General features: G+C 43.6%; 1 protein-coding gene across 6 annotated transcripts in view; it reads left to right on the top strand.

Annotated features, from left to right (window-relative positions):
* The first annotated feature begins 585 nt into the window (after positions 1-585).
* The window catches only part of STON2 (stonin 2), a 112,319-nt gene continuing 89,712 nt past the window's right edge, over positions 586-23,192 (top strand). For 2 of the 6 annotated variants that reach the window (XM_089654816.1, XM_089654811.1), the window contains exon 1: positions 7,481-7,636. The gene's annotated coding sequence lies outside the window, so the exon portion shown is untranslated. Of the gene's footprint in view, positions 2,004-7,480; positions 7,637-15,556; positions 15,678-22,572; positions 22,760-23,192 lie in introns of those variants that run through there. The other 4 variants (XM_089654814.1, XM_089654813.1, XM_089654815.1 and 1 more) reach the window with 4 other exon arrangements.

Here is a 23,192-nt window from a genome sequence, read left to right as displayed (position 1 = left end):
CTCCAACATGATCCTCCATAAGGTAGAAACTACTCTCCTGGCCTTCTCTCTACTTTTATGATCACGTCCATCATTGGAATATCACACCTCCAACATGACCCTCCATAAGGTAGAAACTACTTGAGTCCTGATTTTCCCTCTACCTTTATGATCACGTCCACCATCGGAATATCACATCTTCAACATGACCCTCCATAAGGAAGAAACTACTCTTCTGGCCTTCTTTCTGCCTTTCTGATTACACCCACTATGAGGAGATCACATCTTCCAACCCGATATGATAGGCTGTATACTCTTCTCCTGTGTGAATGATGTCATACACCTCCCAGAGATGTAAGATATGGAGTGACTGTTCTCTGCAGAGGATAATACATCTGGGGTTGGCCTGGGAAGTTGTAGAAGGATATATTGTATAATATCCGATATTACACATACTGATGGCAAAGAAGGAAACTTTATACAAAGTTGCATCGCTCCCAGCTCACACACAGCCAGTCAAGAGTTAACTATAGTCCAGATGTTGTAGAGCGACCAATCAGGAGGCAGTCTGGGGCAGTGGGTGGGTCTTTTATTTTCCCATCTCACTCAGAAGCCAGCTGTCCCTGGATCTGCAGTTCTGAAGATCTTCTGATCAGACTGAGCTTCATGCACCTTGTGATCACTGACTGTCCTGTGACCCCTGATGATTGGATTCCCTGCACCCCTGGTCACTGGATGCCCTGCACCCCTGATGACTGGATCCCCTGCAACCCTGATCACTGGATTCGCTGCACCCCTTACTGGATTCCCTGCACTCCTGATCACTGGATCCCCTGCGCCCCCTGATCTCTGCATCTCCTGCACCCCCTGATCTTTGGCTCTTTTGTACCCCTGATATGTGCATCTCCTGAGCCTCTCTCTCTTCTGCTCCATGCCACCCTGAATGCTGGCTGTCCTGCACAATTTCACCAGTGGATCTTCCTTCACCCTATGATCCTCACCTCACCTGCACCCCTGAAAACTGATTGTCGTTTCCTTTATTACAGGGTTCTTCCTACCTGCATTGCCTTCCTCTACTTGGTGCTACTCTGACCACCTGCCTCCAACCCCCCCCCCCCCCCCAACTACTGTTGCCTTTCTTTCTCACTGCTGATTCCTCTGTTTTTTCCAGTTACCTGTTGCCCAGCACCCCAAATATCTGCCTTCCTTGCACCCACACAGTACTTTACCCTCTTTTATTCTTTTTGGGTCCTGCACTCTCCTGATCTCTATCTTCCCAACACCCCTGGACACTGTCTCCCCTGTGCCCCCTGAACACTGTCTCCCCTGTGCCCCCTGAACACTGTCTCTCCTGTGCCCCCTGAACACTGTCTCCCTGTGCCCCCTGAGCACTGTCTCCCCTGTGCCCCTTAACACTGTCTCTACTGTGCCCCCTGAACACTGTCTCCCCTGTGCCCCCTGAACACTCTTTCCCCTGTGCCCCCTGAACACTGTCTGCCCTGTTCCCCCTGAGCACTGTCTCCCCTGTGCCCTCTGAGCACTGTCTCCCCTGTGCCCCCTGAACACTGTCTCCCCTGTGCCCCCTGAGCACTGTCTCCCCTGTGCCCCCTGAACACTGTCTCCCCTGTGCCCCCTGAACACTGTCTGCACTGCATGCTTGATCTCTGTTACTCCTGTGCTACATGATCTTCACGTTATCTGCACCCCATGACCTCTATCTCTCCTGCACACCTCATACCTCTGAATATAAACCCTGCACCCCCTGATCTCTCACCTGCACCACCTTTCCTTGCTCTCTCTCACTCCCTTGCCCCCCTGAATTATCTCTCCCCTGCACCCCCTTATCTCTCTCTCCTCTGCACCCTCTGATCTCTCTCCTGCAACCGCTGATCTTTCTCACTCCCTTGCCCCCTGAATTATCTCTCCCCTGCGCCCCCTTATTCCTCTCTATACTCCTTGATTTCAAACTCCCCTGCACCCTTCATCTCTGCCTACAGTTGGTACTGTGTGAAATACCAGAGCAGGTAGGTTGCCTGTATACATTGTACATGAGACATACTGTATATATCACTGATATCATTGTTGCTGTGTGTTGTATAAGGCTGGTCTGTCGCTGCTCCCACCAGAACCCCCAGAGACTGCAGAATTCCAGGTTCACTTGTCGCACTCCAAAACCGTCTGCTATCATTTCAAATAATGACACCTTTTCTGTGGACAACCAGTGTGGTCACCTAGGGCACCGTCCTGTGGGGGGCGCTACAACTGAGTTTAGTAATAGGTACACAGTGGTCTTGCTATGAAGGCTTTGATTTTCAGCTGGAGCATTTGAGCTCTCACCATATCATGTCCTTGTGGTCCAAATTATTGCCCCGAAGCAGTCCTTATGGCACAGTTTAGGTCACAAATTGCCCAGCACAAAGGTAATCAGTTCACTGGGCCCTGGGAGTGGCGCTTCCCGGTCACAGATTGGCCGTCTCCTGCACCATTGGAATTGTGAGTCCAGGAACCCACACATGCACCAATTAGTCTTCAGCCTTTGAAGGGGACAGACCTCCATTGGGTTCTGCAAATGCTTCCACAGAGCTCACAGTTTTTCCCTTTGACAATGTCTTCAATGGCTTTTCTTTCCGGAAAGACAGCGCCATCTTTGTTCAGGCATCATCCAGGGCCACCATCTGCTTTTTGGAGATGCAAACTCACAGTCATGTAAATCCTGGTGCCTGTGCAGTTCTTGTCTGACGCCGAACAACCTTGTGCTGCAGCCTTTCACCTTGGGACTTGCTGCAAAATTACAATGTTGCAGTCTGATCACTGGAGGGAGAGGATACTGAGGAAATGCCTCCTACCACCTGCAGCAAATGATGACATCATCCCAGCCTAGGCAAAGTTACTGATTGGAGCTGGCCCACATGGAAGAAAAATATATTTCCAATATATTTAGAAAAACAATTATGTATCTGACATATATTTACAATATATTGGCCTACGCTAATATATTTTATTATGTATTCTAAAAAATGTAAATTTAAATATATTTTCTAAAGGCATATATTTAAAAATATATATTTTTTAAAATATATTCTTCAGATTTTTTTTAACATATAAAAATGTCATTTTAACGTATATTTTTACATAAATTTGTAAATGCGTTCCAAAAACGTAGATTAAATGTATTTTCAAAGACATATATTTGAAAAAGTATTTTTAAAAATATTTTTTCATATATTTTTTAATATATAAAAAAACGTATTTCAACATACAGTTTATGTGTATATATATATATATATATATATATATATATATAATTCATTTATTTTTTAAATATATTGAATACGGCCAAATTTGTAGTGTTTCAAATATATGTCAATATATTTGGGAAGAATATTTTAAAAATAGATTTTAAATAGATTTTTCTTCCACGTGGGGGAGGGCAGCTTTTTACTGTTACTGTGTATTGGAATATGTCAGGAGTTTATTCGTAATGACAGGTCCACTTTAATGTCAGAATCATGGGTAATGGGGACAGTAAAAGTGAAGAGACACCAAACCTCAGGCCATGGACCGCTCAGGCAGCGGGATTTACATGGTTGGGTCAGCTTCAGCAGAGATCAAAGCTTCTGTATCCTGTACCTTGTGTTTATAAACAAAGAGGCAATAAATAAATCACCATAATAATATAATGCTTGTTGTTAACCCCTTGCCCTCCTGATGATTCCCCCCCCCCCCCTTCCTGACCAGGCCATTTTTTGCGATACGGCGCTGCGTTAATTTAGCAGACAATTATGCGGTCACGCAACGCTGCACCCAAATGAAATTTACGTTCCTTTTTTCCCCACAAACTGAGATTTATTTTGGTGGTATTTGATCGCTTGTGCAGTTTTATTTTTGGTGCTATGAAAAAAGAATCGACCGACAATTTTGAGAAAAAAACAGTATTTTTGACTTTTTGCTATTAAACATAAAACATTTAAAAAATCAAATTTCGTCATAAATTTAGGCCAAAATGTATTCTGCTCCATGTCTTTGCTAAAAACATTCCCAATACGTGTAAATTACGTGAAAGTTATAGCGTTTACAAATGGCGGTATAGATACTGGGATTTTTTTTTATTATTTTATACTTTTACTAGTAATGGCGGCGATCAACGACTTATAGCGGGACTATTCTGACACTGGGGGGAACTGACTTGGTGTCACTGACATCCCCAGTGACACCAATACAGTGATCAGTACTAATAAAAAGCACTGACACTGTACTAATGGCACTGGGCAGGAAGGGGTTAACATGAGGGTTAACTGTATGCTGTGTGTGGTAGGTCCTGTGAATTGGCACTGCCATGTCACACATTTCACAGAGCCTGACTCGGGGGAGGAGGAGTTTCAGGAGGCGGAGTCAATACAGGGATCACTGCCTGCAGGCAGCAAGGTACCATGGGATATGTAGTCCTTAGAAATGAAGCAGGAGTTGCAAAGCTTGCGGAGATTCTAGGAATGCATGGAAAGAGAAGGCAGTGTGCAGGAGCTGACAGGGGAGAGATCTCGGCAATCACCGGGCACCAGCGAGTAATCATCGTTGATTGACAGCCAAGGCTGTAGAATTCCCCTACCTGGAAATGCGAAATCACATGTATATATACGTGATTTTGCGCACCACTGGTGCCCTGTAGCAGTATTTCTGCTATAGGGCGGCGCAGACGCTGTTAATGATAATAATATATTTCTCCTAACCCTGATGTATGTTGTGAAGACCACACAGCATTAGATCAATGCTGTGTGGTCTTCACAACATACATCAGGGTTAGGAGATCGGTGGACATCAGTGTGTCGTGCCAGTCTTGTGCCCACCAGCGGGCATACTGTTGCCCTGCACCCCGCAGACAAGCTCTGGAATATTGTCATTTATAATATACATTCTAGTGTAGGCAAACCCAAACAATTAATTTCTTTTATTTGCTCCCCTTTGGTCTCCTAAAGAGGGTTTTGTTACATTACTTTGATCCTGCCAGAAATCTTGGGTTCTCTACGTGTGCTGCACTCCTAGCAGTTCCATTGTAATCAACTATCTCTGGGGACTACAGAACACCTCCCCCCTATGTTAGGATGTATGGCTGTTGTGGGCAGCACAGTGGCTAAATGGTTAGCACTTCCACCTGGCAGTACTTGGGTCATTGGTTCAAATCCCAACCACAGCACCACCTGCCTGGAGTTTGCATGTTCTCCCTGTGCCTGCATGGGTTTCCTCCAGGTACTCCAGTTTCTCCCACACTCCAAAGACATGCTGGTAGGTGAATTGGCTCCTGTCTAAATTGTCCCTAGTATGTGTATGTATGAATGTGAGTTAGGGACCTTAGATTGTACGCCCCTTGAGGGTTAGGGACCTTAGATTGTATGCCCCTTGAGGGTTAGGGACCTTAGATTGTACTCCCCTTGAGGGTTAGGGACCTTAGATTGTACTCCCCTTGAGGGTTAGGGACTGATGTGAATGTGCAATATATATGTAAAGTGCTGCATAAATTGACAGCGCTATGTAGGCACCTGTAATAAATATGGGAAAGTGTAGGAATATTCTGTAGTTCTAACACTCTTACAGGTTACATTGTTCCAAGCTATCTCTAAAGACTACAAAACACCTCCCCCTAGGTTATGGAGAGGAGGTGGGGTATTCTGTAATTCTAACACACTTCCTGTGCTCTGTTCTGCACTCTTATCAGTTACCCAGCTCTCTCTGGGGACTACAAAACACTTCCCTCCATGATATGGAGAAGAGGGGGATATTCCATAGTTCTAACACAATTTTTTGATCTCTCTCTGTCTGTGATGCGCTTTTATCAGTTAAATTGTTTCTAGCTATCTCTGAAGACTACAGAACACCTCTCCTCTATGTTAAGAGCTGGGGTTGGGGATCTGTAGTTCTAACACACTACAAGTGGTCTCTGCCTGTGCTGCACTCATTTCAGTTACATTGCTCCCAGCTATCTCTGTATAATACACAGTACGGGGGGGTCCTGTATGATCTGTATATTACACATTACGGGGGGCCCTGTATGATCTGTATAATACACAGTATGGGGGGGGCTGTATGATCTGTATATTACACAGTATGGGGGGGGGGGCCTGTATGATCTGTATAATACACAGTATGGGGGGGGGGGGGCTGTATGATCTGTATAATACACAGTATGGGGGGGGGCCTGTATGATCTGTATATTACACAGTATGGGGGGGGGGCCTGTATGAACTGTATAATACACAGTATGGGGGGGGGCTGTATGAACTGTATAATACACAGTATGGGGGGGGGCTGTATGAACTGTGTAATACACAGTATGGGGGGGGATGTATGATCTGTATAATACACGGTATGGGGGGGGCCTGTATGAACTGTATAATACACAGTATGGGGGGGGGCTGTATGATCTGTATAATACACAGTATGGGGGGGGGGCTGTATGATCTGTATAATACACAGTACGGGGGGGGGCCTGTATGATCTGTATAATACACAGTACGGGGGGACCTGTATGATCTGTATAATACACAGTATGGGGGGGGCCTGTATGATCTGTATAATACACAGTACGGGGGGGGGGCCTGTATGATCTGTATAATACACAGTATGGGGGGGACCTGTATGATCTGTATAATACACAGTATGGGGGGGGGCCTGTATGATCTGTATAATACACAGTACGGGGGGCCCTGTATGATCTGTATAATACACAGTCGGGGGGGGGTCCAGTATGATCTGTATAATACACAGTACGGGGGGGCCCAGTATGATCTGTATAATACACAGTACGGGGGGGCCCTGTATGATCCGTATAATACACAGTATGGGGGAGCCCTGTATGATCTGTATAATACACAGTATGGGGGGGGCCTGTATGATCTGTATAATACACAGTACGGGGTGGCCCTGTATGATCTGTATAATACACAGTACGGGGGGGGGGTCCTGTATGATCTGTATAATACACAGTACGGGGGGGCCCTGTATGATCTGTATAATACACAGTATGGGGGGGCCCTGTATGATCTGTATAATACACAGTATGGGGGGGCCCTGTATGATCTGTATAATACACAGTACGGGGGGGGGCCCTGTGTGATCTGTATAATACACAGTACGGGGGGGCCCTGTATGATCTGTATAATGCACAGTACGGGGGGGGCCCTGTATGATCTGTATATTACACAGTACAGGGGGGGGGGGCCCTGTATGATCTGTATAATACACAGTAAGGGGGGGTCCTGTATGATCTGTATAATACACAGTATGGGGGGGGCCCTGTGTGATCTGTATAATACACAGTAAGGGGGGGTCCTGTATGATCTGTATAATACACAGTATGGGGGGGGCCCTGTATGATCTGTATAATGCACAGTACGGGGGGGGGCCCTGTATGATCTGTATATTACACAGTACAGGGGGGGGGCGTATGTGGGAGATTCTCAGTTTTTATCACCAAGCTCAGATGCTAAAATTAGATTGTGAGCTGTGCGGACTTTGTCCCGTCGGCTGTTTACATGGCGGGGAATGGCGGAGAGGTGAGAATCGCACACACGGCTCCCGATAATCCAAGCCTGGACCGCCTGGCACCTCCGACCTCATGTGCACTACAAGCCCCAGCATGCCTAGGCCACCAGCCCAATGTAAGGTGAGTCCTGCTTAGGCTGGGAAAGGTTTTCTAGGACATTTTTGAAGTTTGAACCAGACCAGCTTTTTATATACTATTTATATATATATACGGTAAGAATAGGTGTGTATTGGGCCCCCCATAGTTGCTGACACCAGACTCTGTCCCCTGCTTTGCTGCATTACACGTTGGCTGTGCTTTACTGATCCTTCTCAGAATGTAAGTCTATGGGTTAGATTTACTCAAAGCAAACAGACTGAGCACTTTGCAAGTGCAGTTGCTCAAGAGCTTAATAGATGAGCTGAAGCTCTGCTGACTTCCTTCATCCAATCATGTGCCAGCAAACATGCTTTTTTGTTCTTTTTAAAATTTTCCTGGCATGTGATTGGGTATTCTTTGCAAAGTGAAGCTTCACCTAGTTCTGGATCACCTGCACTTGCACAGTGCACGGTCTATTTGCCTTTAGTAAATCAATTCCTAGGAAATAGTTGACCCGCTGAGAACAATGCAATCCCCGAGTAGTAAAGTAAGCCACAGACGGATTGAATCTCTGCTGGTTCAGCGGGGATTGGCCGAGATTTGATTCATCTATGGACGGCCTGGTTGTACCCAAGCTGATCGAGATTTGATTCATCTAGGGACGGGCTGGTTGTACCCAAGCTGATTGAGATTTGATTAATCTAGGGATGGGCTGGTTGTACCCAAGCTGATCGAGATTTGATTCATCTAGGGACGGGCTGTTTGTACCCAAGCTGATCGAGATTTGATTCATCTAGGGATGGGCTGGTTGTACCCAAGCTGATTGAGATTTGATCCATCTACGGAGGGGCTGGTTGTACCCAAGCTGATCGATATTTGATTCATCTATGGATGGGCTGGTTGTACCCAAGCTGATTGAGATTTGATCCATCTACGGACGGGCTGGTTGTACCCAAGCTGATCGAGATTTGATTCATCTAGGGACGGGCTGGTTGTACCCAAGCTGATCGAGATTTGATTCATCTGAGGACGTGCTGGTTGTACCCAAGCTGATCGAGATTTGATTCATCTATGGAAGGGCTGGTTGTACCCAAGCTGATCGAGATTTGATCCATCTACGGACGGGCTGTTGTACCCAAGCTGATCGAGATTTGATTCATCTAGGGACGGGCTGTTTGTACCCAAGCTGATCGAGATTTGATTCATCTAGGGATGGGCTGTGTGTACCCAAGCTGATCGAGATTTGATTAATCTAGGGATGGGCTGGTTGTACCCAAGCTGATTGAGATTTGATCCATCTACGGGGGGGCTGGTTGTACCCAAGCTGATTGAGATTTGATTCATCTATAGATGGGCTGGTTGTACCCAAGCTGATCGATATTTGATTCATCTATGGATGGGCTAGTTGTACCCAAGCTGATTGAGATTTGATCCATCTACGGACGGGCTGGTTGTGCCCAAGCTGATCGAGATTTGATTCATCTACGTACGGGCTGGTTGTACCCAAGCTGATCGAGATTTGATTCATCTATGGAAGGGCTGGTTGTACCCAAGCTGATCGAGATTTGATCCATCTACGGACGGGCTGATTGTACCCAAAGCTGATCGAGATTTGATTCATCTATGGAAGGGCTGGTTGTACCCAAGCTGATCGAGATTTGATCCATCTACGTACGGGCTGGTTGTACCCAAGCTGATCGAGATTTGATTCATCTGAGGACGTGCTGGTTGTACCCAAGCTGATCGAGATTTGATTCATCTATGGATGGCCTGGTTGTACCAAGCTGATCGAGATTTTATTCATCTATGGACGGGCTGGTTGTACCCAAGCTATAACTTTGGCGCTATAACTATAACTTTGGCGTAAACAAATCAATATACACTTATTCAGATTTTTTTCTTACCAAAGACATGTAACAGAATACATTTTAACTGCAATTTATGCAGAAATTAGATTATTTCTTTCTTGGATATGTTTTATAACAGAAAGTAGAATTTTTCTTTTTTTTTTTAAATCGTTTTTTTCATTTATATAATAAAAATAAAAAAGCCCAGTGGTGACCAAATACCACCAAATGAAAGTTCTATTTGTGTGAAAAAAATTATATAAATGTCATTTGGGTACAGTGTTGCATGACAGCACAATTACCACTTAATGTGCACAGTGCTGAATAGCAAAAACAAATGCCCTGGTCATGAAAGGGATCTTCCAGGAGGCCAAGTGGTCAAGGGCCCATTTACACCAGGCACAGCGTTGCTTGATGCGCGTTGCGGTGCAGGCAGTGCTGATGCGCAGATCCAAGCACATCTCACTGTTCACTACTTTTTTTTTCAATGATCTTTATTGAAATGTCAGACAGTGACAAATCATACATTTCTAACAGATGGCATGCAGTGACTACTCTGCGCTGGAAAAAAGTACTACATGCATTTTTGTGAACTGACCACACCGAACATTTTGTAATGTTTTGTGGGCGTGGTGGGACTGTACTGGAATAACCACCCACCACAGTCTCACCTGGTGTGAACGGACCCCATAAATTGGACCTTTCAGCAAATTACAAGTCTGCAGCTATAAATGAATGTCACAATGTACATTTCAGAAAAGCTCCACCTTGAACTCATCTCTTACTCAGTGACTTTTGGCTAGGCTGGGCTGATGACATCAGTCTGCTGCAGGCAGGAGGAAGCATTTCCTCAGTCTCCTCTCTCTCCTTGTGATTAGACTGCAACATTGTAACATTGTAGCAAGATGAGAGGCTGCGTCAGGGGCTGATCTGAAACTTGTGAACACAGCCAAGGCCTGCACAGGCACCAGGATTTCTATGATTGTGTGATGGCATCTCAGTCTGGGAAGTAGATGTGACCCTGGATGATGCCTGAACAATGATGGCGCCATTCTTCTGCAGGGGAAAGCAGATGCAGATGGGAGGACTGTTAAGTGTTGCACTGACTCTTTATTGTTCCTTCTCTGTGGGTTACTGAAGGGTTAATACGTGGATCATGTGTACACATGTCAGATCGGATAGACGTGTACGTGTGCTGAGTCAGGGTGTTAAACTTTTTTCTAATAAGTGGTTACGGGACAGGGTGAGTCACAGCGAAAACCACCGCGCCGGGATTGATGCGTCCGTACATGACTCCACTCCGGGAAACGGAGAATAGTCCCCAATATCATCCTCTATGGCTCCCCTGTATGCCTCTTACATGGCTGCTTCACCTCGGACAGCTAGAGGGGGGGGGGGGGGCAGTCAGATTTTTTACTTCCTGCGGGACGCATTCTTATGATCTGTTCACTTATTTACATCTGAACCCAACTGGATAAAGTGCGGCCTTTCTGTGGAATGACAGAGGATGCCCATAACCTCCTCGTGGCTCTTGGACCCACGTGTACCTGCTCGTGGCTCTTGGACCCACAGGTACCTGCTCGTGGCTCTTGGATCCACAGGTACCTCCTCGTGGCTCTTGGATCCACAGGTACCTCCTCGTGGCTCTTGGACCCACAGGTACCTCCTCGTGGCTCTTGGACCCACAGGTACCTCCTCGTGGCTCTTGGATCCACAGGTACCTCCTCGTGGCTCTTGGACCCATGTGTACCTCCTCATGGCTCTTGGACTCATGCATACCTCCTCGTGGCTCTTGGACCTACATGTACCTCCTTGTTGCTCTTGGACCCTTGTGTACCTCCTCGTAGCTCTTGGACCCATCATGTGTACCTCCTCATGGCTCTTGGACTCATATGTACCTCTTCATGGCTCTTGGACCCATATGTACCTCTTCATGGCTCTTGGACCCATGTGCTTTAGGCATCTAAAACTGCATGTAAACCGCATGGGTTTCCATATACTTATGTGTCTCCTATGGTGTGTTTAGGAGGCCCCTGCTTGCCTTTTGTGTAATAACAAAGGCTACCTATGGCCTCCCTTGAGTTGTTGGGGACCTAAGCACTTGTATATCTCCGCACTTTAGACATCTATAACTGAACACAGACCACGTGGGTTTTCACACTTCCTATGGTGCACTGTAGAGGCTCCTGCTTGTTTTCTGTGAAATATCAGAGGCTATCTATGGGTTCTTTGTGGCTCCTGGGGCTGTTGTCTACCTCTGTGCTTTAGATATCTAAAACTGTGCATAAACCACAGGGGTTTCCACATGTATCCATGCATCTCCTAGGGTACATTTTAGAGACTCCTATTTGGTTATTGGGGTCCAGGTATACCTCTGTGCTTTAGACACCTAAAACTGCATGTAAACCACATGGCTTTCCACGCTACCTATGTGTCTCCTATAGTGCATAAAAGAGGCGTCTGCTTGCTTTCTGTGAAATGACAGAGGCTACTTATGGCTCTTTGTGGCTCTTGGGGCCATATATGCAGTACCTCTGCATTTTAGGAATTTAAAGCCTCATGTAAGCAGGATTTCAAAAATGTCACTTTTAAAGATGTTTGACTTTTCTTCTGACTCTAAACGCCCCTCTGTGTATATCTATGTCTCCTTGAACATATAGGCATTTACATGCATTTAGAGGCACCACCAGTGCGTTCAGGAGAGGCGTGTTTGGCCAAAAAAAACACCAAACGTGCATTAATGCTAGCGCTACTGGAGCAAAGGCATCCAGGGGAGGAAAGAACATCCGGTGTGCATGAGGCCTAAAACTGCATGGGTTTCCACAGTACCATGTGTCTCCTATGGTGTGTTTTAGAGGCTCCTGCTTGCAGCATTCCTCTTGCATTTTTCATAAAGTGCATCTTCGATGAGTATGAGTGGTGCCATAGGTAAAATGTGTATAAAATGCACCATGCACCTGCTTATCATCCCAATAGGAACAAATACAGAAAAATAAAAAAAAATAAACATAAAAATAAATATCTGTATTTATATATATATATATTTTATACTGTATACTGTATATATATATGTACATATATACACATATTCAGTATATATATATATATATATATATATATATATATATATATATATATATGCACACAGTATAAAAAAACATTGAAATTAAAAAAAATAAAACCATATATATATACACACATACACACAGTATAAAAAACATTGGAATAAAAAAAAATATATATATAATTTTTTTTGGAGTGTTTTTTATACTCTGTATATATATATATATATATATATATATATATATATATATATATATATATATATATACACTGTGTATTTATATATATATATATATATATATATAAATAAATAATATTTTATTTATACTATATATATATATATGTACAGGGGCGGACTGACAACTCAGGGGGCCCCCAGGCAATAGGAAATCATGGGGCCCCTGTCTCCTCGCCCGCACTCAAACCACACCTAAAAAAGCCTATGAAAGTTACCAGCAGCATCTATTGACCCTGGGCCCTAGGGCAATGCCCAAGTGCCTAAATGGTCAGTCCGCCCCTGTATATATATCTATATATACAGTGTATATATATTATTTTAGTGTTCTTTATACTGTATATATATATATATATATATATATATATATATATATATATACTGAATGTGTGTATGTATGTATGTATATGTATTGTACGTATATATAAATATTTATATTTTTTTATTTTTTTATATTTTTTTGGTGTTTTTTTTTTCCAACGCAAGCATATAATCAATGATATTTCTGTGACGTTTGTTTAATATGGTTTATATTGTGCCTTTTATATATCTTTCACATTTTGTTTGGCGGATTTGTAGAGGGATAATAATTGTTTGGAGATTTTGCTTCCATCTGCTTGTTATATTTTTTAACAAGCGGATTTTGTAGCAATATTAGAAGGCTCATGAGTAATGTATTAGTTCCCCTCCTGGCCGTCTGTTTGAACTTTAATTACTATATTTAAATAAAAAACATTTGAGATAATGTAATCCCTAAGACAGTAATATAATCGGTATAATAATGTGAGCTCTAACGAGCAGATTCCTCTTGTAGCAGATTGTATTGTACCTGTAGTATCTGCCTTCATTCTGTAAAGCGCTGTGCAATCTGTTGTCACGATATAAATCCTGTATAATAATAATAATAATTTCTACATACATTCTAGATACAATGTAACATTATAATAATAGAACGGTAGCAGGATAATAATGTGTACTGTGTGTGTGGAGGGCTGCAGCATAATATAAGAATCATACCCTGGGGACTCGTTCAGCTGAGGGCCATAAAAAACTAGTCTGTTGAACCCCAACCCCCCCCCCCCCCCGCCATCATCCTTTTGCTGCGATGGAGGCCGGGCTGCCTGGCACACAACCTCTACCCCGACATGTTCAGCGCATTCCAGCGAATGGAGCCATGCTGCAATCATGTCTGACAACATCGGGCTGCAAGCTTTTGGGGGCTAAATCAGGCAGTGAGGAGGCATCATATCGCCTCTCAGCTGCCCGACAAATGCCCCCTGAAAAGCAATCCATTGGGGATCACTTTTCAGAGGAGCAGCAAGGAACCAAGCCTTTCCTGTAAGCCAGTTCCGACACAAAGCTCTGTATTTCCGGGTGCTGCAGGGAGAAGAGAAATGGCCGTGGCAGTCTACTCCTTCCTCACCTATTCACTAAAAGCCTTGTCTTTTTTCACAGAATACAAGGTTTTGACATGATCTCTTCTCCTCTATTCAGAGAATTACTTGTATTCTGGGGAAAAGTGAATGGATGAGAGGGATAGAGGGGCAGGTATACAACATGATCTCTTCATTCAAGCAATGCCTCGTATTCTGTGAAATGATGAATGGGAGGGGAGAAGAGGGGCGGGTATGCAATACGATCTCTTCTCCTCCATTCACAGAACACCTTGTATTCTGTGAAAAAGAAAGGAGGCTTTTGGTGGATGGGCGAGGAGGGGGTGGGGATGCGACTGGAACCCTTTACTGCCACAACCACACCTGGAAATCCGGCATGCAGCAAGGTATGATTTTTATGCTCTGTAGCAGCCATCCACGGGCATCATACATATTATTAGCATCCATTCACATTAGCTTTGCCCCCTGAGGAGCGATCTGCAGTGGATCGCTTTTCAGAGGGCATTATGTAGCCTCCTCACCACCTGTTATGACCCCTAAAAGTCTGCACCGCCGCACCACAACTGGGTGCACTGCACGTGGCTTCAGGGCGGTTGCGGCACAACCCTATTCACTCGAACAGTCAGCAGGAGTTACCGCCGAACACGACAGGGGGTATCATTCTTGTCGCACCTCAAAGCATTGTGCCCACGGCAGGGGCGGGCTGACAACTCATGGGGCCCCCGGGCAATAGGGGATCATGGGGCCCCTGTGTCCTTGCCCAAACTCAAAAAAGCCTATGAAAAAGGTACCAGGGGCATCTCATGGGGCCCCTTACTGACCCCAGGCCCTCAGGCAGTACCCCAGTTTCCAAATGGTCAGTCCGCCCCTGGACCACGGCCAGTATACAACCCTGTCCGGTTGCCTTTGTAGCTTAAGGGGTGGTGGATACTTGGGAGGGCAGTAAAAACATGGCTCAACTGCCTGTTTTTACCACCCCACAACTGCAAGTGTAAACTTATACATAAAATCTTTTTTTTTTTTCGACTTTTGTATGTTTCGGGCTCCTTCGTGCGCACGGTCCCATGCACACATCGTATGCGTACGGCCAGCAGCCAGATCTGTCCCCTGAACATGCAGATGGTCAGCACCGGCGCTGTTCGCTCCTACGAGGGTCTCCGGACCAGGGGCGGACTGACTATTCGGAAACAAGGGCCCCAGGGTCAGTAAGGGGCCCCTTGAGATGCCCCTGGTACCTTTCATAGGCTTTTTTGGGTGTGGTTTGAGTGTGGGTGAAGACACAGGGGCCCCATGATCCCCTATTGCCCAGGGGCCCCATGAGTTGTCAGTCCGCCCCTGCTCCGGACGCAGACAGTTCACTTGGTACGGATCACGTCTGCACTTTCCGAGGGCTGGGAGCCTGATTACGCCTTGTTTCTTCCAGCAGAGAGAAGGTTAATGATGGCACCTCACCCCCCGCCCTGCGGCTCAGCAAACTTTCCAATTAGAGCCGGGATGAAAGATGTTCGGATTTGTGAAGGTTGCCGGATTTCTCGGGCTCCATGGTAACTACATTCACTGAACCAACCCGGGGGCCGCTAACTGACAAAACGCTTTGTGTGCCGGAGAGCGAGGATCAGAAGAGAACGGTCCGCACCCCCCAATAATCGCCAAACCAACCAGCCCCATGGGCAGGGCGGGGGAGGGGGGGTAGGCAACTGGATGGTCATCTGTTATTACAATGGTCAGCCTCCTATATCTATGTGATCCCGTTCTTGGCCCAATCGCCCAGCAAATCTCACCACACATTGCTAGACATGTGCAGGACGAAAACATTTGCTTCGGTTCGATTCGTCATTTACATCATTTCGGTTCGCTAAATTCATTCACTTCATTTTCACAATTCGTTTCATTTCAAATCCGATTAGATTCAATTTGGCATTTGAATTCCAATTTTTTTCTGTTCGAAATTCAAATTTCAGAAGACGGTTATAGTCCTTCTATTTCATTCTATTCTGTTTTATAGTTTTTTTTTCCTATTCTATTCTATTCTTTTCTATTCTAATGTATTCTAATTTGAATTCATTCTTTTCGAATTTTGGAAGACGGTTATATTCTTTCTATTTTATTCTGTTCTAGTCTATTCTTTTCTATTCTATTCTAAGCTATTCTATTCAAATGTATTCTGTTCAAAATTTTAATTTCAGAAGACAGTTATATGCTATTTTATTCTATTCTAATGTATTCTAATTTGAATTCATTCTTTTCGAAATTCGAATTTTGGAAGACGGTTATATTCTTTCTGTTCTATTGAATTCTATTCTATTGTTTTTCTCTATTTTAATCTATTCTTTTCTAGTCTGTTCTAATCTACTCTATTCAAAATCAAATTTATTCTATTTGAAATTCTAATTTCGGAAGAAGGTTATAGTCCTTCTATTTCATTCTATTCTGTTTTATAGTTTTTTTCCTATTCTATTCTTTTCTATTCTATTGTATTCTAATTTGAATTCATTCTTTTCGAATTTCGGAAGACGGTTATATTCTATTTTATTCTGTTCTAGTCTATTCTTTTCTATTCTATTCTAAGCTATTCTATTCAAATGTATTCTGTTCAAAATTTTAATTTCAGAAGACAGTTATATGCTATTTTATTCTGTTCTAATGTATTCTAATTTGAATTAATTCTTTTCGAAATTCGAATTTTGGAAGACGGTTATATTCTTTCTGTTCTATTGAATTCTATTCTATTGTTTTTCTCTATTTTAATCTATTCTTTTCTAGTCTGTTCTAATCTACTCTATTCAAAATCAAATTTGAAATTCTAATTTCGGAAGAAGGTTATATTATTTCTATTTTATTCTGTTCTAGTCTATTCTTTTCTTTTCTATTCTGTTCTAAGCTATTCTATTCAAATTTATTCTGTTTGAAATTCTAATTTCGAAATAAAGTTATATTATTTCCATTTTATTCTGTTCTATTCTATACTTTTCTAATCTAAGCTATTCTATTCGAATTTATTCTGTTCGAAATTTGACTTTCAGAAGACAGTTATATTCTTTCTATTTTATTCTATTCTTTTCTATTCTTTTCCTTTCTATTCTAAGCTATTCTATACAAATTTATTCTGTTTGAAATTCTAATTTTGGAAGAAGGTTATATTATTTATATTTTATTCTGTTCTAGTCTATTCTTTTCTATTCTGTTCTAAGCTATTCTATTCAAATTTATTCTGTTTGAAATTCTAATTTCGGAAGAAAGTTATATTATTTCCATTTTATTCTGTTCTATTTTAAACTTTTCTTTTCTAATCTAAGCTATTCTATTCGAATTTATTCTGTTTGAAATTTGAATTTTAGAAGAGGAGTTATATTCTCTTTTATTCTATTCTTTTCTATTCTGTTCTAATCTACTCTAATTGAAATGAAAATTAATTTTCTATATGAAATTCTAGTTTTGGAAGAAAGTTATATTATTTCCATTTTATTCTGTTCTATTCTGTTCTTTTCTTCTCTAATCTGAGCTATTCTATGCGAATTTATTCTGTTCAAAATTTGACTTTCAGAAGACAGTTATATTCTTTCTATTTTATTCTATTCTTTTCTATTCTTTTCCTTTCTATTCTAAGCTATTCTATTCAAATTTATTCTGTTCAAAATTTGAATTTCAGAACACAGTTATATTCTATTTTATTCTATTCTTTTCTATTCTGTTATAATTTACTCTATTTGAAATCAAATTTATTCTATTCGAAATTCTAATTTTGGAAGACAGTTATATTCTATTTTATTCTATTCTACTCTTTTCTATTCTAAGCTATTCTGTTCAAACTTATTCTGTTCCAAATTTGAATTTCAGTAGACAGTTATATTCTTTCTATTTTATTCAATTCTTTTCTATTTTGTTCTAATCTACTCTATTCTAAATCAAATTTATTCTATTCAAAATTCTAATTTTGGAAGAAAGTTATATTATTTCTATTTTATTCTGTTCTATTCTATTCTTTTCTATTGTAATCTCTTGTATTCAAATTTATTCTGTTCAAAATTTCCATTTCAGATGACAGTTATATTCTTTCTATTGTATTCTATTCTTTTTCTTTCTATTCTAAACTATTCTATTCAAATTCATTTTGTTTGAATTTTGAATTTTAGAAGACAGTTATATTCTATTTTATTTTATTCTTTTCTATTCTGTTCTAATTTTGGAAGACAGTTATATTCTTTCTATTTTGTTCTATTCTTTTCTATTCTAATCTATTCTATTCAAGAGTTTAATTTCAGAAGACGGTTATATTGTTTCTACTTCATTCTATTCTTTTCTATTTTGTTTGAATCTACTCTATTCAAAATCAAATTTATTCTATTCAAAATTCTCATTTTGAAAGTCAGTTATATTCTATTTCATTCTATTCTTTTCTATTCTTATCTATTCTATTCGAAATTTGAATTATTGAAGACAGTTATATGCTTTCTATTTTACTTTATTCCATTGTTTTTTCAGTTCTATTCTATTCTTTTCTATTATATTCTGATATATTCTGTTATTTTACATTGTGTTCTATTCTTTACTATTGTTTTCCTATTCTATTCTATTCCTTTCTATTCTTTTGTCTATTCTGTTCATTTCTTTTCTATTCTATGCTATTCTTTTATTGTCTATTCTGTTCTTTTCTTTTATGTTCCATTCTGTTCTTTTATTGTCTATTCTGTTCATATTTGAATTTCATTCAAATTCGAGTCTGATTTAATTCAAATTAGAATTTCATCCAGACTTTGTTTCATTATTTCGGATTCATTACTATTGTAATTCAGAAATTCGGAGACATCAGAATGTCTGAATAATAAAAAATTAGTCAGAATTTGAATTCCGAACGAAACGAACCGCACATGTCTACACATTATAATCTGATTGGACAATCTCCTTTGGAATTGCCATGGCCCTTCCTGATTGGATATAGATTGACTGGATAGATCAGGTTGGTCCACATATTAAATAGTTTTGTTAAATCTAAAGCTGATTGTATGGTCAGAATGTAATATGTATGGTGACCCCAGAATCTCAGTGCAGCCAGTGGATGGATTCGGCACAGGACACTCCATGAAGCTGGACTCCAGGCAGATGTAAAAGACACAAATGTCTGCAATAATGAATACATTGTTACATTTTTTTTTTTAAATGCCAGTACCTGATTATGACCCGTTATCAGCCTCTCCCAGTCCCTGTACAGTAGAGCTCTGACTGGGAGCGGAAGTAGCAGCACAAGTAGCCAATCAGTTCATGTCCTGACTAGGAGCATGCTGATAGGAGGAGATAGCAGAGTGACAGAGAGTCACTGTCCAATCATAGAATTGGGAGGGTCCATGACAGCCTGGCCTCTGAGGAAGTGGGCTGTCTATGTCAGGTTGCAATTATATTTAAAAAAAAAAAAAATATCCTAATATAAAGTAAATTGTGTGGATGGGTATTTATTATCTCTATTGAACCATTTATATATTTCCCCAATGGAGCTTACTATCTAATGTACCTGCAGGTATAGGAGCCAAATAGGTTGGCAGGTATGTTATTGGGTTTTAAGGAAGACCACCTAAACACAGGGAGCTTATAGCTGGATGGATACCGAGGTGCGCTCAGTATTGGAGGTCGTAACACTTGGGTTTGTTTATTAAACATTGTTTATTGTAGTTAATGATTCACAGGTAATGAATAGAGCCGACGAGTTTTGGGGGAAGTGTCTCCCCTTTAATCACTAGTACAGTGATGGCGAACCTATGGCACGCGTGCCAGAGCTGGCACGCAGAGCCATCTCAGTGGGCACGCCAGGAAGAAGAGGATGATGAGCGCGCATGGACCGGCCATCCAGATCTCGTCCACACTGGATCCCCATCAAACTACATTTCCCACATGTCTCTGGGGCCAGGGTGGGCGTGGACGAGAGAAAACGGCTCCAATGCGGCTCTGGCACCAGGGGTGATGTACCCGGGGATGGGCGCGGAAGAGAGGAAGAGGCTCCCACACTGCTCCCACACTGCTCCGGGGCCAGGGGTAACGTGTTCAGCGTGGATGGGAATGAGCTGCTGGGTTGGAAGCCACACCGACGCTGCCAGAGGTGAGATTGCTTGCAGTGTCATCCATCAGTGCCCAGCAGTGTCGCCTGTCAGGGCCCAGCAGTGTCGCCCATCAGTGCTGCCCATCAGTGCCATCCATCAATGATGCCCAGCAGTCCCATCCATCAGTGCCCAGCAGTGTCGCCTGTCAGTGCTGCCCAGCAGTGCCACCTGTCAGTGCTGCCCAGCAGTGCCACATGTCAGTGCCCTGCAGTATCGCCCATCAGTGCTGCCCAACAGTGCCACCCATCAATGATGCCCAGCAGTGCCATCCATCAGTGCCCAGCAGTGTCACCCATCAGTGCCCAGCAGTGTCGCCTGTCAGTGCTGCCCAGCAGTGCCACCTGTCAGTGCCCAGCAGTGTCGCCCATCAGTGCTGCCCATCAGTGCCACCCAACAATGATGCCCAGCAGTGTCATCCATCAGTGCCCAGCAGTGTCACCCATCAGTGCCCAGCAGTGTCACCTGTCAGCGCTGCCCAGCAGTGCCACCTGTCAGTGCTGCCCAGCAGTGCCACCTGTCAGTGCCCAGCAGTGTCGCCCATCAGTGCTGCCCATCAGTGCCACCGATCAGTGCCGTCTGTCAATGTGTCCAGGTAGGCAAGTGGTTAATTGCAGTGTTGGCACTTTGAAATAAAAAAGTTGGTTTGTGTTGCAGTTTTGGGCACTCGGGCTCAAAAAGGTTCGCCATCACTGCACTAGTACTAGCTCTGATACCAGCCTTGATGAAGGAGAGGGCACTTCCCCCGAAACTTGTCGGCTCTATTCATTACCTGTGAATCATTAACTACAATAAACAGCTTTTAATAAACAAACCCAAGTGTGACGACCTCTGATACTGAGCGCACCTCGGTATCCATTCAGTTCTACATTACAGAGCATCTTTCTGTTGCTACCTGAGAGCATGGCCAGATTTAGGGGGGTGGTAGAAAGGGCTATTCCCCCCCCCCCAGATTTTAGTTGTGCCCCCCAAAGCCAAAGCTATCTGTGTGGGGAGGAAGAGCTCTGTTGTCTGTGCCCTGGCTGTGTGCAGTACAGGAATGGGAGATGGAGCTCTTCTGAGTGCCCTACTCAAAGTGACCCCTGTCCTCTTCCCTGCCAAAAGTGACCCCTGTCCTCTGCCCTACCAGCAGTGACTCCTGTGCTCTGCCCTGCCAGTTGTGTCCCCTGTCTTCCAACGTGCTGTCCACTGCCATCAGCTCTTCTGTCCCCTATCCTCTGCCCTGTTATCGCCTGTCCTCAGCTCTTCTGTCCCCTATCCTCTGCCCTGCCAACCCCTGTACACTACCCTGCTGACCTCTGTACACTGCCCTGCTGACCTCTGTACACTGCCCTGCTAATCCGTGTACACTGCCCTGCTGACCTCTGTACACTGCCCTGCTAATCCCTGTACACTCCCCTGCCAACCTCTCTACACTGCCCTGCTGACCCCTGTACACTGCCCTGCTGTTCTCTGTACACTGCCCTGCTGATCTCTGTACACTGCCCTGCTGACCCCTGTACACTGCCCTGCCAACCTCTCTACACTGCCCTGCTGACCTCTGTACACTTCCGTGCTGACCCCTGTACACTGCCCTGCTGACCCCTGTACACTGCCCTGCCAACCTCTCTACACTGCCCTGCCGACCCCTGTACACTGCTCTGCTGACCCCTGTACACTGCCCTGCCAACCTCTCTACACTGCCCTGCCGACCTCTGTACACTGCCCTGCTGACCTCTGTACACTTCCCTGCTGACCCCTGCACACTTCCCTGCTGACCCCTGTACACTGCCCTGCTGACCCCTGTACACTTCCCTGCTGACCCCTGTACACTGCTCTGCTGACCCCTGTACACTGCTCTGCTGACCCCTGTACATTGCCCTCTTAACCCCTGCATACTGCTCCCCTGACATTTTTTATTGCACTCCCACATCAGGCAGGCTAGTTCCGGCCCGGCCTGAGAGGTAGCAGCCAAGACCCTAACAAGCCCTCTCCACTTTTTGCTTTCACCATCCACGTACCCTCGTGATGGACTACATATCCTGTGTCACCTCCAGGTATATCACACCACAGACTGGTCCAGCACTGTCACACACACACAGGGAGGTTATAGGAAGGAATCCCATACAGGTAGTAACCCTGGTGGGACATAAACCCACCACCCCGGTGCTGCAAGACCACCGTGCTGACTATTTAGTCTTCATGCATGGCTAAGCCCATTAACCCCAAGGCTCAAGCTACCTCTTTAGAGGAACAGCCCAGGGGGCAGGGTACATGTGTCTTTGCTGTTGGTTTTGCTGGAACTTGTGGTTCCACAGCTGATGGCGATAAGCTGATATTGTTAGAGGTGAATTGTTTCCACTTTATTTCGCAGCATGCAGTAACAAGAGCCGTATGTGAGGGGGATCGGGAAGATTGGAATAGAGAATATTCTTCTATCTGTCATCCGCCCACACACATCAAATTCCCCCATCTCACCCTCCACCCTCCTGGATTCACTGACAGATGTGAACCTGCGAATCACCTCCCTCCACAGCTCCATCCAGCAGCATTGTACTAAGGTGAGAGGGAACTGAAATCTGCCCCGGGGGGGGGGGGGGGGGGTAGTGTAGGGGGCATCAAGACTACCCACTGCTCACCTATCATCTCCAGGAGGGGGCAGATGGGAAGTCTTATGTAAGGGAAAGGATCTGCTGAGAAAATTGTTACATTCAGCCATCTCTGCTAATAATTTATAGATTATTCCATCACTGACTGTCTAGAGATCTGCAGAACATTGCTCTGTCCTATTTCCCCCAAGACAGAGACATACATATATAATCTGCAGATTATTCCATTACTGGCCACTCTAGAGATCTGCAGAACATTGCTCTGTCCTATTTCCCCCAAAACAGAGACATACATATATAATCTGCAGATTATTCCATTACTGGCCACTCTAGAGATCTGCAGAACATTGCTCTGTTCCCTCACAGATACATATTGATATATTCT

The sequence above is a fragment of the Staurois parvus genome, unplaced genomic scaffold (genome assembly GCF_062004578.1).
Source record: "Staurois parvus isolate SC_StPar_1 unplaced genomic scaffold, SC_StPar_1.0 ptg000801l, whole genome shotgun sequence".
Lineage (NCBI taxonomy): Eukaryota > Metazoa > Chordata > Amphibia > Anura > Ranidae > Staurois > Staurois parvus.
The sequence above is the reverse complement of the archived record's forward strand: the minus strand, read 5'-3'. Positions and strand labels throughout refer to the sequence as shown.